At 40.8% G+C, this 5,000-nt stretch overlaps 1 protein-coding gene across 1 annotated transcript in view; it reads left to right on the forward strand.

The window, feature by feature from the left end:
• snrkb (SNF related kinase b) overlaps positions 1–5,000 on the forward strand; it is a 34,401-nt gene that overhangs the window by 5,736 nt on the left and 23,665 nt on the right. The window lies entirely within an intron of this gene.

Genomic DNA, 5,000 nt, shown 5'->3' on the forward strand with positions numbered 1-5,000 from the left:
CTTAAATGGTGGGTGTATTCCTTGTCATGTTTTGCAATGTTTTCCTTTCTGTAGTGCTTACAGTGTGACAGGTCTTGACCAAAAACCCACCATTTTATCACCTGCTGGTCCTTATGATGGAGCCAAACTGTTAAAACATAGTAGAGAATGCAATTTGACCTTACTATGTGGCAGTAATCGAAGATCTCCCTTCAAAATATAATGCATGAGTGGCTTTTCATGCTGTTTAAAACCCATTTATACCATTCAGCACTGTATTTAACTCTACAGATGAGTGAGAACATCTTAACTAATGCACTACTGCACCCGCATGCCATCATGGAGGCTGACTTTGGAAGCTAGCACTAACACAAGTTGGATGGTCCATTTTTACTGTAGCACAGGATGTGCAATGCTCTATTATTGTCAAAAATAATGGACTTCTACAACTTCTGCTGACTTCTGTAAGCAAAGGACAGTTTCCCATGTCTTCTGGGTCTATTTCAAGTGAGCTCAGGTGCTTAGGAGAATGTTACACCCCTGTATCATTTTCATGCATTAAGCATTCTTAATATGGTAAATTTTCAATAGCTCTAGCACTCCAGGAATTAGAGTGAGACTACAGCCAATATATATTTCATGATGTCATGAACCTATACAATGATTTTATTAACAAAAATATGTCTTATATACACTCAATTGTGGTAAATCAAAGGGAATTCAAAAATGTATGTAATAACTATGGTAATTATTCCCTTTGCATCTTTAATTCTGAGTGACTCAGCCTCTCTGTGATGATCTTATACCTGGACACCTATATTTTCCGTCAGTACAATTCATTTTGAAATGTTCTTCTTTGTTGTTTTATCTTATTTGGATGTTTACTAAATTTCACTGATCCCCGTCCCAACTCTTTTGAGACGTGTTGGATTTATCAAATTAGAAATGAGTACATATGTCCCCCAAAACAATATTTTTTCTCGGTTTTAACACTTAATATGTTGTCTTTTCACTATTCTCCATCTAATGAATAGATTGAATGTTTTGAAAATGATAGCATTTTGATTTTATTCACTGTTTACCAAACGTCCCAACTTCATCGGAGTTGGGGTTTGTACATGTACAGTATGTGTGGCTATGCTCCAAATATCGATGTTGTGATAAGTCATCATGGCATATGCAGACACATATGTTGTACACAGCATTACACATCAGTGTTATACAGTATTAAAAATCATACAACATAAAACATATGAGACAAGTAAAAACAAAAAACTCAGTTAAAGAGCAATTAGAAAGATGATTTTGACAGCGCTGTTGAACTAAATGCTTCAGTGACCATGCAGGGGTAAGGGAACTGAAGTATCGTCGAGTTGTAGCCTGGGGCTTTGACTTTCCTACCAAATACAATAAGAGCAGATATGACCAAAAATGCAGCAAATGTAGGACATATTTTACTCTGATATATTATCCTCTGCATCATGTGGCATTATTGCAAATCAGGAGACGACCAGGCCTAGTTAAGTCTGATGATGATGATAGGAAATTGCTTACAACAACAACGACCTAGAAAAGGAAAAAAAAACAGAGGGATTGTTTGGTCTGCAGTGTTTCCGCCATGTCACCGTGTGATGATGTTAATTCCATGGTAATATGTAATAATACCACACTCAGGCTAACCAACCGGCCCTGACCTGACCTGCGTGCTTTACAGACCCTCAGCCAGACAAGGGATAATATCTGTGCTGTTTGGGTGTCTGTCCGTGTCCGTCAGTCAGTCCATAAGTCGGATTATGTACAAACCGCTGGCCTGGATTTGTGTGAAACTTAGCATTATGCTAACCTGGTAGGTACTGCATGTGCAGAGAAAGAAAGAGGGCATTTCTTTTTTTTTTATCATTGGGGTCGGCACGTGGATCCATTAAATTTGATTTCATTGTAGTGCTTAGGATTAATAAGACCTCTGTGTTTTTCCACAAGCGGACTACTATTGTAGGTCATTCATTTGATGATGATGGTGGTTGTCCTGTGTGGATATTCTGAACAGTGTTGCCAGATGTGTCTGACCAAACCCCGCCCAAAAGTTTCTCAAAAACCGCCAACATGCGCTAAATTCCGCCCAAATTCAACAAATTACATTGACTTCTATAGGCCCAAAACGGCTGAAAAAAAAAAACGCCAAATGGCCAATTTTTCCCGTTTTTACTCGCAGACGCTCATCCCAAGTAGCCCAATTGGGCAGGCACTCGCCCAATCTGGCAACAATGATTCTGAAACGCTTCAGTTGATGGAGATCATGGACCTAGATCCGAGCATTCACATGAATAAACACATGCCGCCATGATGGCTATTTCTGCACGGTATATTTGTCCTCGCTGTTGCCATGGTGTGCAGCCAGTCATCAGAATCTGTTGCCAGTCATTAACAAAATGTCCACTTCCTTTCTTTCGCGCATTGCTGGGTGTTGTTATATAACGTAAATAGCGTTTTTTGGGTCAGTGAAGAACACATTTGGTTTGTTTTTGTGCCAAGAAACATTAAATCAACCAGAATGTTTTAATGATTTGATGCTTCCTGATTCACACTGTAGCCTATGCCCTCAGTGCAGTGGTCTGGGTGTTTCAGCGTGCTTTCCTTCCTCTTTGTGTGGAGAGTTTTTTTTTTTTAAAGCATGATCATGTGGCCATGATCCAGTTCATAACTAAAAATAAATAAACATGTGGTAGACAAACGCATCAGCCAAAAGCCTTTCGGTGATGTAACACAGGATATGGCATACAAATCCCCAAACAGATCAAAATTTCGAGTTAAAGTTCAAGCTGAGACTCTGACAAATCCCAGTACACACATCAACATCCAAAAAAGGCTCACACAAAGGCATGCTTGCACGCACACACGTATGTACACACAGATGCAGGCGAGCACGCGCACGCGCGCACACACACACACACAGATGCGGGTACACACACGCACGCACGCACACAGACACACACACACGCAGAAAGACATACTCAAATAGACAAATAGGCATGCCTTTCCCATCTTTTGACACACACACACACACACACACACACACACACACACACACACACACACACACACACACACACACACACACACACACACACACACACAAGCATACCCAATTACTCTCTCTGAGCACAGACAAACACACACACACACACACACACACACACACACACACACACACACACACACACACACACTCACACATACGTACATTTTGACACGTGCTCCTCTGATCCCGCGTTGTCCTTGAAGTCAAGTGTACCAGGAGTGGAGGGTTACACCTCATCTCCAAACGAACAGGATACTGTGAGTGACACTATACTCAGGCTAGGGCTGCTCGATTATGGGAAAAATCAATATCACGATTATTTCAGTCAATATTGATATCACGTTTTCAGACGATTTTTCTTTCAAAGACAAATAATCGTGCTAAACAATTCACAATCTTCCCTCCCTGCAGCAGTGTGAGTGGAGGGCCATAGAGAAGCACACAGTGGTGTTCTGCATGAGTGTTGGGTAGCAAGTCTGCTCTGTGCTCGCAATAGCTCAAGTGGAGGGGAATGTATTGTGCTTAACGTAACCTACCCTTTGACAGTATAGACAAATGACAAAAATATTGTTTCAACATGATATATGAAATTTGCTATTGTTTGACAGCAATATTGATATCACGATATAAATTTGATATATTGCACAGTCCTAACTCAGGCCATACAGTCAGGTGACGCCGGTGACAGGTCTACGCACATTTGTAGAGGCCTCTAAGATTACATGACCTTATTTTTTTTAGCTGCTATACGCTGGCCTTTCTTCTGTACTGACTGTAGAGTTTTTTTTCCGCAAGGATTCAACTGCTTCCCTGTCGACGCTGCTGAGGCTAAAATCTCATTTTAATGCGTAAATGGATTATGCACGGAGGCAAATGAGATGTATGAGCATGTAATACACGATTATGGAAGACGTCGGAGTAGGGCTGGGCGAGTAATTGAAATGGACACAATAATCATAACTGCTACTCAGAATATATCACCATCTTGATAGCACTGAGCACACAACTTCTAATGATTATTCATTTTTACAGTTATTGGTACTTTTTGTTGCAGTCATTTACAAAATGTCAAATATCCACTTCCTTTATGTTTTATACAACATAAATAGTGTTTTTGGGTCAGTGCACGTAGCGGTGCTTTTGAAACATAAATAGTGTTTTTGGGTCAGTGCACGTAGCGGTGCTTTTGAAATCTTTTTTCTTACGGTGTGTGTTCACGTACTGGTCCTGTAAAATACATACTGTAGAAAACACTAGAAGTGATGTTGTTGCTATGGAATAAAAGTGCCATCATCATCCATGTCACCCAGTCCTGTGTCTACAGTACAGATTAATTTGTCTACAGATTAATTTGGCTAAACCAGTGATTCTCAAAGTGGTCCGCAAGGGGATTTCTACTTTTCCAAGACAAGCTAAAGTCTTGCCACAAGTCTTATTTTCACCACAATAAGACAGGCTTGTAATGTGAATAAAAACTAAATGGTTATTTATCGAAATTAGCAGTGTCAAATTAGCACCCGTCAACTGTCCATTCAGTGGACAGGTGGTCTCTGAAGATTTTTGGGGGGACAAAGTGGTCTTCGGTCTGAAAAAGTTTGAGAAACACTGGTCTAAACCATGTGAACTAGGACAAGACTCTCTTTCTCTCAGCCTCCCGCAGTCTCAAACAAACACCCTTGAGGCACTTCTAATCCTTTCCTGTTTCCATCTTATACAGGACTTGACATTACTCTAGTGTTCTTCAAGTCCCCCTCCTTCCCTTCTCAGAGACAAGTCAACACCAAACTCTGCCCCCGTTTCCATTTTACAGGATATGACGTGACACTAACCCTGTGTCTCATATCACGCACTTGTGCACTTCAGGCACTGTGTTTCAGTGCGTAGGGTGCTCTCGCTGAAAATGTTGGTTAATTCAGTGCACTGAAAGTGCTTGGATGATGCC

The sequence above is a fragment of the Engraulis encrasicolus genome, chromosome 4 (assembly GCF_034702125.1).
Source record: "Engraulis encrasicolus isolate BLACKSEA-1 chromosome 4, IST_EnEncr_1.0, whole genome shotgun sequence".
Classification (NCBI taxonomy): Eukaryota; Metazoa; Chordata; class Actinopteri; order Clupeiformes; family Engraulidae; genus Engraulis; species Engraulis encrasicolus.